Source organism: Hemibagrus wyckioides, linkage group LG16, assembly GCF_019097595.1.
Source record: "Hemibagrus wyckioides isolate EC202008001 linkage group LG16, SWU_Hwy_1.0, whole genome shotgun sequence".
In the NCBI taxonomy this organism is placed as follows: Eukaryota; Metazoa; Chordata; class Actinopteri; order Siluriformes; family Bagridae; genus Hemibagrus; species Hemibagrus wyckioides.
In genome coordinates this window covers 20,333,798-20,346,792 of record NC_080725.1, presented here as the reverse complement: position 1 = coordinate 20,346,792, position 12,995 = coordinate 20,333,798, and the positions used below count along the sequence as shown (strand labels likewise).

The following is a 12,995-nucleotide window of genomic DNA, read 5'->3' as shown; positions in this document are numbered from 1 at the left end:
GTGAGCATGGTGTACTGATTAACACCGGACAAATTCATTTAAAAAAGATGTGAGAAGAGAAAGGGAGAGAAAGAGACAGAGAAAGGGATGGCTAACACACTGAGCTATCATAATATTGTTATATAACTAATTTCCTTTCAAATATTTATCAAATTCACCCCTGCTTTGTTCTCTCAGGCAAAATGTCCCAAAAACAACACGAAGGAAACGCAGAAAAACACACGGATCGCGTGTCTAACGAGGGCAATTTGGCTGCCGATTCGGTTCGATTTCGACACGCCGCTGTATCTCCGCTCAGGATATTAACCTGTGTTTCTCCTGCCCTGCTCAGAGCCTGAGCTAATTCAATTAGTCACCTGCACATGTGCAATTAATGCCCACAATAGCAGGACAGTGACACAGAACAGGATGCCAATAACATTGGAGCAACACACAAAGCATTTCGGCCTTGCACAAAGCTCAACATGTGAGTCATTATGTAGCTGCAGCACACTATCAGCGTCCCTGAGGTGTTTTTACTCAGGTTTGTTCTGGAACATGCTTACAATACAATACGGGGTTAGAGTGAGTGGCTTTTTACTGTATTGTAAAGACAAACAACATGTTTGGTTTACTTCCTGCAGTCGAACTGCTTTTTCTTTGAGATCAAAGCAACCAGATTTCACTTAGAAGTAGATCAAGACCAATGAGACCAACGTGACCACTGAGACCACCAAGACAACCGAGACCAATGAGACCACCCAGACGACTGAGACCACTGCGACCACCATTGAGATCATCAAGACCACTGAGACCACAAAGACCACAGAGACAACCAAGACCACTAAGACCACAGAAACCACCAAGACCACTGAGACTACCATGACCACTGAGACCACCAAGACAACTGAGACCACCTAGACGACTGAGACCACCGAGAACACTGAGACTACCACTGAGATCACCGAGACCACTGAGACCACCAAGGCCACAGAGACCAATGAGACCACCAAGACCACTGAGACCACCAAGACCACTTAGACCAAGGAGACCACCAAGACCACTTAGACCAATGAGACCACCGAGGCCACTAACACCACCTAAACCAATGAGACCACCAAGACTCCCAAGACCACTAAGACCACCCTTAGGACCCTAAGGACCCTTGCTGTATTTTCATCCTGTGTGTGTTTGTGTAAACAGGTGAGAACACAGCAATCACACTCAGGTGTAGATCCAAACATCTTGTCTGGAAGTGAAATGTAGTTTGCTTCGATTGCAGTGAGAAAGTCATTTGATACTGAATCAACTCAGGAAGTGAATCAAAGCTATACCGCGCCACAAGGTGCAAACTGAGCCAAAGGACAGAGCCGTAGAACTGCCACTGACCAAACAAACAAAGAAAAAATACTCTGGATTTAAAATGCAAAATAATTAAAGCTACATAATTACTGTATGCAAACTGACCAATGAATGAAAGAGTCTGAAGTATGTGTTCAATCCCACACTCCCCTCAGACAAATTATGGAGATTAAAAAACTATGAATTTTGTTCAGATTTGGACTCTACATACTTCTATAGCTCTCTAAATGACAATTTGAGCTTTATGGTTTTTACTCTACTCACACACTGAGAGTCAGAAACTCAAAATTTTGTGGTATCTATAAAGACACAAAGCAAAGCAAATGTGTTTTTTCCTGACAGCTCAATTCTGTTGAAGCGATTTCCAAAGTAGTGAAATAAATAATTTTTCTATACATTTATTTACAATATACAATTATAGCAGTTGGACAGTTTCTTTTTATATTTATTTATTTATATTTTTAAAAATATTTTTATATATATTTATTTATTTGTATTTTTTTCTATATTATTATTATTGTTGTTTGCTTTGTATTTATTTATTTTTAATTATTTATATATTTATTTTAAGAATATTTTCTACCTCACTTTTTTTTTGTTTTGTTTTTTTTATTGCTTGTAATGCTATGTTTATACCGTGTGTGCATTGTTGTGAGGATCGATCTGTCCACAAAAACATGCCATTTTTCACACAAGTACAATGTGAAATTTAGCCCAAAGTGCTAGTCAGCAGGAGACCAGCGCTAACACGGAGTGATAATTGTGCTTGTGGTAAAACACAATGTGGACACTCCTGAGTCCTGACTTTAATTAACACTTACATTCTATTATTAAACCTTGTACCCTGAGCCTGCATTCATCCATTCATTCCCATGGATAAATACTGCAGTCTATTTTAATTCATCTATAAATGAGAAATATGAATGAAATTCATATTAATGAAAACGACTACTTCTTTATCTACACCTCAAGAAACTGATGCGGCGGTGCTTTAATCCATCAGTCTGTCCAGCTGCCTCACTTCCTTCTCTGGACACTCCGCTCAAACACACCAGCTTACAAAGCATCAACTTTTTCCACGGTAGTATCACAGTCATTGCGGATCGCTAACTAGCTGAGCCGAATCTCATACATTTCTCATGCTATTCTACGCCATTGTGTAGTAAAAATGTGTTCACACTGAAAATCCCAACAACAAGAAGTGCATTTTTTTTTTAAAAAAACCTGGACGATGGACTTGTCCAACCAAACAACATGGAATTTTGGAACATGGAAACACTTCGTGCACTCAATGCTCACAGAGTAGAGCATAGCAGAAGAGGGGCGGGGCTACCAGGCACTGCCAGAGGATGAGGAAACATTTCGAGTAAGTAAGAAGCCTTTTATTTGTCACATATATATAAATATTACTGCACAGTGAAATTCTTTCTTCGCATATCCAATCCTAGGGGGGTTTGGGGTCAGAATGCAGGGTCAGCCCCACTGATGCAGTGCCCCTGGAGCAGGGGGAGTTGGGGGCCTTGTTTAAGGCAGTGCTGGGGCTTGAACCCCGATCGTCTGATCAACAACCCAGAGCCTTAAGCTACCACTGCCCCCTCAAGGTGGCGACGACGCTCCTGTGGATGAGACGTCTTACAAATGTATGTTAAATTAGTCCAGGTTTATTGTTCAGCATTTAAAAAATTCAGTGTAACATTGATTAATCAGATATACTTCAATATAAACAGTTTTTTTTTGGGACTATAATTTCCTTGAAGCCTAAACTGTTTAAGATTTAAGTAAACATACACCGATCAGGCATAACATTATGAGCAGTGACAGGTGAAGTGAATAACACTGATGTTCTCCTCATCATGGCACCTGTTAGTGGGTGGGATATATTAGGCAGCAAGTGAACATTTTGTCCTCAAAGTTGATGTGTTAGAAGCAGAAAAAATGGGCAAGCGTAAGGATTTGAGCGAGTTTGACGAAGGGCCGAATTGTGATGTTTAGACCACTGGATCAGAGCATCTCCAAAACTGCAGCTCTTGTGGGGTGTTCCCGGTCTGCAGTGGTCAGTATCTATCAAAAGTGGTCCAAGGAAGGAACAGTGGTGAACCGGTGACAGGGTCATGGGCGGCCAAGGCTCATTGATGCACATGGGGAGCGAAGGCTGGCCCGTGTGATCCGATCCAACAGACGAGCTGCTGTTGAAGTTAATGCTGGTTCTGATAGAAAGGTGTCGGAATACACAGTCAGGGCTGTTCTGGAAGTAAAAGGGGGACCAACACAATATTAGGCAGGTGCCTGATTAGTGTAAATCCGATGTTTTCCAGGTAAATACGGACCATCACTTGTACACAGCGTGATCAATAATTCTAATAACACTCATATTAATAAAAATGAAGACAACATGCTGCTGTGTGTACAACTCCGAGGCTGCAGGTTCATAAATTAATCAGCTGAGTCTCTCGGATGCAGGCAGGTGTTTAAGATGTACTGTATACATCTGCGCAGTAGCAGGAGTGAGAGTGTGTGTGTGTGTGTGTGTGTATATGCGCATAAATACTGCATGTGCATCCTGTTAAAAACGATAGCGGTGAAACTGGACTGGTTTCTACAGCAGCTCTGGCTGGAGGCACGTGGTGAGCTGCAGTAACCTGTGACTGGAGGAGGGCTGAGAGAGGAAAGACTGAGCTGCTGTTCAAAAGGTTAAGCAAAACATCATGGCTCTGAGCAAATCACAAGATCTACTGTAATTTGAGTGCGTGTGAGGGTGTTTATGAGAAAGAGAGAGCTGATGATGATGACGATGATGAAGAACAAGAGATCTACACACTAGTAGCGAGTCAGAACTGAGCTGATGGATAAATTGATAGCATTTTAAGGACGTTTTAGCAGCCGGTAATTAGATCCACGCCGGCGCAAAGCTTTCTCAAAGCATCTTCCGGCTATTTCTAATGGGATTTAGCATTTTAAATTAATAATGTATTACAGGACTGTGACTTTAGCTTAAATTGCAGTTTTACCAAAGAAAAAACATGTCATGTGATCTATAGAATGGACCGCTCACAATTAGACACAACTTTTGATTACTATCATTTCAGATTGTGCTTCTGTAATAATCACACACATCCTTATTAACCTAATGGCTACAGGTCAAGCAGGAAGTGTTAAAATTCCTTGAAATAAAAACTGAGACTTATCTATAACCTCTTGTCCTTCAAAGAAAACAGAACATGTACATCATATCATGTATATCATAGTAATTTTATCGCCTTTAAACTATAGCATCAAAACCACAGTCATGATAATTACATCAGTGGTCACTCAATGCTGGACCTTCAGAGATAATATAAATAAATACACTGGAGTAACTGAACCCCACCGCTGTTATGTGCCCTGCTGTATTACCGGTGAATCAAATCTCTGATTTAAAATCATTGTGGTCATTGCTTGGACTCTATAGATTCCTGTTTCATATTCTGGATTAATATGACATATACTTTATGGCCAGATGTATGTGGACACCTGAACATCACACCCATATGTGGGTCAAACCGAGTCACTGAGACTAACAGATACAGAGGCCACATCTCCTTCACTAAGACTAACAGATACAGAGGCCACACCTCCTTCACTAAGACTAATAGATACAGAGGCCACACCTCCTTCACTGAAACTAACAGATACAGAGACCATGCTTACTTCACTGAGGCTACAGACACACAGGCCACACCTCCTTTACTAAAACTAACAGATTCAGAGACCACACCTCCTTCACTGAAATGAATTGATACAGAGGCCACACCTCCTTCACTAAGACTAACAGATACAGAGGCCACACCTCCTTTACGAAAACTAACAAATTCAAAGACCACACCTCCTTCACTGAAATGAATTGATACAGAGGCCACACCTCCTTCACTGAGACTAACAGATACAGAGCCCACACCTCCTTCACTGAAACTAATGGATACAGGGGCCACGCCTCCTTCACTGAGACTAACAGATACAGAGCCCACACCTCCTTCACTGAAACTAATGGATATAGGGGCCACGCCTCCTTTTCTGAGACTAACGGGTACAAAGGCCACACCTCCTTCACTGAGGCTACAGACACACAGGACATGCCTCCTTCATGGAGACTAACACATAGAGGCCACGCCTACTTCACTGAAACTAATGAATACAGAGGCCACATCTCCTTCACTAAGATTAACAGATGCAGAGGCCACGCCTCCTTCACTGACAATAACAGAGACACAGGTCACACCTCCTTCACTGAGACTAACAGATACAAAGACCATGCCTACTTCACTGAAACTAATGGATACAGAAGCCACACCTGCTTCACTAAGATTAACAGGTACAAAGGCCACACCTCCTTCACTAAGACTAACAGACACACAGGCCACGCCTCCTTCACTGAGACAAACGGATAAAGAGGCCACGCTTCCTTCACAAAGACTAACGAATACAGAAGCCACGGCTCCTTCACTGAGAATAACAGGCACACAGGCCACGCCTCCTTCACTAAGACTAACAGACACACAGGCCACACACAGTCCTTCACTTTAGTTTGAGTGACAGGCAGAGTAGAAATATATCTCTGGTTCATCTCTTTAGCTTAGCTGGAGGAAATTTCAGCTCATCTGAGAACCTTAAAAATAATCTTGCCAAATCTTCACAGTCTCTTGTGAAATCTATCAGAGAAGCGGAATGATTTTAATCACTAAAAACCTGATCGTCCTCTGGATGTGTGTTCTTCTCGAAAAAGCACATCACATACTTATGGGAAAATGGGTTGCGTTACTGTTGGTAATGGGAAAAAGGTAGGGGTAGCACACTGAGCTCTGTGTGTGTGTGTGTGTGTCTGTGTGTGTTGTCATGGCTGAGCTGGTGAGAGACCCACCCAGATGAAAGCCCTCAGAGACAGCTCGGCTCCATGTTCCATGTCACACCACCCCATACCAAATCTCAGGGTGTCTAGGGGACTTGCTAGGGTCCCTGTAAATCAACAAGGGGATTTCTCCAATCTCCATCACCTTCAAAGTCACAACAGCAGGAATACAGGAGGGAATGTTAGAGAGAGAGAGAGAGACACACAGAGAGACAGAGAGAGAGACGGAGAGGGAGAGGAGGATGAGAGAGATGAGGAAGATAGGAGGTATGTGTTGGAAGCACACCCCCCGGGATGTTCTCTGCCCCCCACCCCCCACCCCCACTTCACACACACACAGGTGTTAATTAAGAAATAATGAAGCTCTTCAGCAGCTTGCTCAAGCTTTGTTTCCAATAAAGACGGTATCCAGTGTGAGGCGACGCCCCGGCTGTCGGAAAAAATCCAATTGTCTTAAGTTCAATATAAATGACTCGAGGGGATTTCTAGAGAGATAGTGTGTGTGTGTGTGTGTGTGTGTGTGTGTGTCACGCTGCACCTACACCTGATCGAACTGTTCGGTATTTCTTAATCTCCGCCTGCACATCCAATGCTCTTTAGCCTCCATCCTGAGAACACTGTGTTACTTAAAGATCACTCTAATAAAACTAATCAAATTAATATGGTGTAAATTTCTTAAATTCCAGGAAACTGTGGATGGTTTAACACTTCTAATGGCTTTGTATGGTTTTCTTTGGCAAAATCATAGCTATTAACGTTCATAATAATCATAATGCTAAACTAAACTAATCTGACAGCCAGCTAACAGGATACTAGCTAGCTAGCTAGCTAGATGAAGCAGTTTCAATTTACATTTAAGCTAACATGAGATAATTCTACCCTTATAAACATACTTATACATGATTATTGCTTGCTATCTGGCTAACATACGCTAATGAGACAGGATTTCAAGGTTCCTCGAGTCATACTTCTCAATCTAAAATCTAAAAAAGTTTCACTGCTCACAGCTCACTAGATAGCTAGCTGGCTAACATTTTTGTTTATTTTTGTCACTGCTAGTGCTAGTTAGACTGCAAATGAGATAAGTATGATAATATGAGAGGATTTCTGTGAGGATTTAAAATGTCAATAAAGATTTCTGAAAGGGTTTTTAATTAATATTCATAAACATTTATTAACAATCTACATGTAACACTATCCGCCATGCTAAAGTTCGCTGACTTGACAGGATTTCTGAGAGGGTTTCTAAATTAAAATTTAATTGTTCATAAATCTACATGCAACACTACCATGTTAAATTTGCTAACCTGACAGGATTGCTGAGAGGGTTTTTAATTAATAGTCATAAATGCTCATAATCTACACATTTCACGCTATGTAGCCTGCTAAATTAGCTAACCTGACTGCATTTCTAAAAGGTTTTTAACTTCCTGTTTATATGTTTATAAACTACAATTTTATAACTAACTAGCCTGCTAAAGCTAGCTAACCTGACAGAAATTCTTGTAGATTTTTAAATTAATTTTTATAAATATTTATAATTTATAATTTTATCACTAATTATCCTGCTAAAACTAGCTAACATGACAGGAATTTGAAGAGATTTTTAAATTAATATTTAAAATGTTCATAATCTACACCTTTAATCACTGATTAGCCTTCTGAAACTACCGAACCTGACAGAAATTCTTGTAGATTTTTAAATTAATATTTATAAATATTTATAATTTATACTTTTATCACTAATTAGTCTGCTAAAACATGACAGGTTTTTAAATGAATATTTATAATTGTTTATAATCTACACTTTAATCGCTGATTAGCCTGCTAAAACTAGCTAACTTGACAGGAATTCTGACAGGAATTTTAATTCATATTCACTTAAAATCCACAATGTTTAATTCTAACACTATCTACACTAAACCTCATAAAAGAAAAAGAAAACAAATTGACATTTATTCATTAATTGAGGTCGAATCCAGCCACTAAAGGCATTTTCTTTAAAACCTGATCCACTTAATGTCAAACTTTTCCTCTTCCTGTCTGTATTCTAAAATACAGTCCTGTTTGTGTGATGTAAATCTAGTAACTGTTTATAAAAAAGAAAATCGGCCGTCCTGCTGATTACGTGCCTCCAACGACGACGTGGTTTATCTTTGCCTTAAAAGGAGAGAGAGCCATAAGCAGACAGTCTGACTCACCCGGTATCCCTGTACAGCACACACTGTGAGCCCTTCTCCCTCTCTCTCTCTCTCTCTCTCTCTCTCCTCACTTATCTCTCTCTTTCACATTAACCTGAAATTGTGGAAAATGTTTATGTAAATCAATGTTATGTACATCTCTCTAGGAATATTCTGGATGTTTCAGACTGGTACTGGACAGTTAATCTGATTCTTGTTAAAATTCCTTTTATTGTCATGTTTCTGTAGCAAAATGAAACAAAAACCCCTAACCCTAACCTAATCATACTTACCTAATATGTTTTCAAATGGCTTTTAAAATGATGAATTGCTGTTTTTTCTTCTTCTCCTGTATAACAAAGCGGTATTAAAGTATAACGTCTTCCAGTGTAATTTAATTGGAGTATTTTTGTGTTATAATGTGAGATTATTGCTGTAGCTCATACCACCGGTGTGTGTAATTCCCTCTACGCTGAGCGAAAACATTCTACGGACAAAATAGCACAGCGCCACTAAACGGCTAGTGTCGTGTTATTTTTTTCTACAAGAGCTTTTGACCTCTTTTTTTTTTTTTAAATACCGCATAACTTGATTGAGCCATTCAGAGCCAAGGCTTTCGCAATCCAAACAATAAATAAATAAATAAGTAAATAAATGTATTTGAACGGCACGACGAAGTTAGCACGACTGAGCAGCCCTGAGCTACTGTACATCTTGAACTTTCTCCACAGATCGTCAGTCTCTCGGCCATGTGTAAATCGTAGCAGGAAATTATAGCCGACAGCGTATATTACATAAGCGTCATTACCGCAAATCTTTGAATGTAGGTCAGGAGTTTGAGGTCTAGCCATCATCCTGAATGTGAGACAGGACAAATGGAAAAAAAAACAAAAAAAAACAACAAAAAAAAACAAAGCGGGATTGAGTTTGGAAAACTGGTCCCGACTGAGGATGAGCATAAGCAGCTGTCGTTTATTAGGTAAGAAGAGAAAAGATGCTTTGTAGCCAGTGGTCTTCCGTGACTGAGGCAAGTACCAAAGCCAAACACGGGCCTCCTGAGATGCCTGCTTGCTTTTCTCCCATGACCCAGATCCAACGAGTCTCTCTCTTTCTCTCTCTCTCTCTCTCTCTCTCTCTCTCTCTCTCTCTCACTCTCTCTCTCTTTCCCTCCCCCCCCCCCTCTGTCAGGCTGGGTTGCGCAATGCAGCTCCCTCTCGGCCCTGCCCATGTCCACACGGGCACATGCTGTCTGCCTGCCTGTCTCTCTCTCTCTCTCTCTCTCTCTCTCTCTCTCTCTCTCTCTCTCACACACACACACACACACACACATATCTCTCTCTCTCTCTCAACCCATCCTCCTCTTTCCCCACTTGTCCCTCTGTAACAGCTCATTGTCAACAGCCCGGGATTAAGAGCGTTGGACTACCCTGTTGCTAGGCAACAGTTGCTGTGACAACCCGCTCCTCTTTTTTTTTTTTTTTAGATAGGAGGGATGGGTCAACAAAAAGAAGAGGATCGAACGAAAAAAAAAGGATGTGTGTTGTGACATAAACAGAAGAGCACACGCGTCATGAAATTATAATTACTCTCCCAGTGGAAAGGTTCCGTCAGACATTTACAGCATTACTAATCATTTTTCTATCACAACTCAGGGACTCACCGTCTCATCGTTTCCCACCTGCCACCTTTCTGACCGTGACATTTCTTATAATTCACTGGTACAATCCCAGTTTTACCCAAATCTCTTCTCAGATGCTCAAACACTCGCCCAAGTGATGAAGTGTTGATCCGCTCGCCCACGGCGTTAGCGCAAATAACGGGTCCAGAAGTCTTTCAACAATCTGATTATTGCTGTGTTAGGAAGATCTCATAGCCTGGAACCAGCCTTAGGAAGCCAATTCAGGACACAAGAAGTGAGTTTTAATCTTTAAATGGTCACACAATCCCATTATCAACCCTGCACAATCAACTTTATATGGCTGTGTTCTAAACTCACACAGTTCAGTGGATCTGTTTACAGAATTAGGCCTAATGTTCAGCAATTCAGGACCTTTTACTAAATCCCACTGATACAGAAGAGCTAAGTGATAGGAAAAAGCATTGCGGCGAGCCCTGTGACAGTAATTACATAATCATGTTACAGTAATTATATGTGATTTGTTCCATATATTATGTACAGTATGTACTGTGTAGCGTATAAACACACTTTTAATGTTTACTGTCATACCTGGATTTTGATCTATCTGGAACTAGTTTTGATCTACTTCAGATCGTTGTAATATTTGGTGATATTGTCACTTTTACACTATGGCTAAAAACAATCACATAGTTTTTGTTTACATAATGATATTGTATTTGTTTACAGAATGATATAGTATTTATTTACAAAATGTTATGGTATTTGTTTACTGAATCATATAGTATCTGTTTACAGAATTATTTATAGTATTTATTTACAGAATGATATAGTATTTGTTTATAGAATGATATAGTATTTATTTACAAAATTATATAGTATTTATTTACAGAATGATATAGTATTTGTTTATAGAATGATATAGTATTTATTTACAAAATTATATAGTATTTATTTACAGAATGATATAGTATTTGTTTACAAAATGATATAGTATTTGTTTTCAAAAAGATATTGTATTTGTTTACAGAATGATATTGTATTTATTTATAAAATGATATAGTATTTATTTACAGAATGATATTAAGAATGATATAGTATTTATTTATAGAATGATATAGTTTTTGTTTACAGAATAATATAGTATTTGTTTACAGACTGATATAGTATTTATTTACTAAATGATATAGTATTTGTTTACAGACTGATATAGTATTTATTTACTAAATGATATAGTATTTGTTTACAGACTGATATAGTATTTATTTACTAAATGATACAGTATTTGTTTACAGACTGATATAGTATTTGTTCACAGAATCATACAGTATTTATTTACAGTAATCTAATTGCCCAGTATCATCCACTACATATAGTTTTGCTTATATTATATCATCTACATTATAATGGTAAGGGTCATGTTCTGGTAATTAATATGTCATGGTCAAGCATTCTGAGGTCATCCTCATCCTGGAAGACTGACCTGACATGTTTTTAAAAGAATGCAGAGGAAACCCATGCAGACATTAAGAGAATGCATGCAGTGGTAGATGAGTGGTACAGATTGATGTTATCAGGCTGATGCTGATCACAAAGTTTGTGCGTGTCTTAAATGTACGGGCGTGGTCACACTATGCTTTTAGATGTTCAGTTGACTTCCATTCATACACATGCGAATGCTGGAGCCCAGAAACAGACCAGGTTACACTAGGGTCTGATTGGCTCAACAAAATCGAGAGTGCCTGAGACTTTAGAAACTTAAACATTAGCAAAACAAACTGCATATGATGTGGAATGTTTAAGATAAAATGTCAACCAAACGAATTAAAAGTCGTCTTTTGTGCCCTCTCTCATCTTCATAGAACTTTCAGAATTTAAGTTCTGAAGTGGGAAATAGAACCAGGAGCTTGCACTGAGTTGAATTCATTGAGTGTACACAACGTTAGAAGCCTAAACCGTGTATAAACCACAGCCTGCTGATCATAATACTCCTCAAACAACCCAGATAGTCCCATTTACCAGCTCAGGCTCCACTTCAATCTTAAAAGAGGTGATGAATCATTTGTGTTAATATACTTGTGAAAAAGCCTGTAGCTACACCGTGCACTCGGCGACCAGATTTAGATTAACACTTATGACTCACAATCGAAGTCGAGGTCTGAGGCAGCATTTAACGGAGAGATAAGGACCCAGAGTGTGAACGAGCTTTCGAAGGAAAACCACCGGCTTTCCCACTTTTCTCTGATCGTCTGATTTAATTCCTCTCTTCTCAACTTTCTCGGCATTCTCAAACAGATCAGGACATGGCAAACTTTTCACATCTGCCATTTCCCACGGTGCCAAAGCTGCTAAGTCTCACAGGTACACCCTAACACTTTGCACTGTGAACTCAATTATCACTCTTGTACATATTCCCCCCCTTGTGACTCACAGAACACTTATTTTTAACTCCTAAACACTAATTGATATTCCAGGCTAACTTCTCGTCAAGGAACAAAGAAATCTCAGGATCTTCGAAATTGAGGGAAAGAACACCACACCTTTGTTTAAACCACCGAGTAAACCCACCATATCAGATTCAACACGGCCAATGTAAATATCATCTTCAAATTATTAGCCGAGACCGGGCGCTCTATTGTCGGCTCTCGTAATAGTCATGAGCATGAGAGCGGAACGCTGTGGAAAGGAAATATGGAAGATAAAGACGCTAGAGCATTGTGGGTGAGCAGCAGGATGGATTTGCTATGGCGATAACACAGCAGAGTGTTGATAATGTCAGGCTCATGTGGCTGTGTTTGTATTCTCTTATGCACCATCTCTGCTTCCTCCTTAAGTCCATTAAAAAACTGAAGTCAGGGATGTCCATTCTTATCCACAAAGGGCAAGTGTTGGTTCAGGTGTTCATTTCAATCATGCAGGAGCCACACCTGATTCCTCCAGTTTAATCAACTGATCT

General features: G+C 39.7%; 1 protein-coding gene across 2 annotated transcripts in view; it reads right to left on the bottom strand.

Annotated features, from left to right (window-relative positions):
- gnaz (guanine nucleotide binding protein (G protein), alpha z polypeptide) overlaps positions 1-12,995 on the bottom strand; it is a 64,043-nt gene that overhangs the window by 6,234 nt on the left and 44,814 nt on the right. The window lies entirely within an intron of this gene.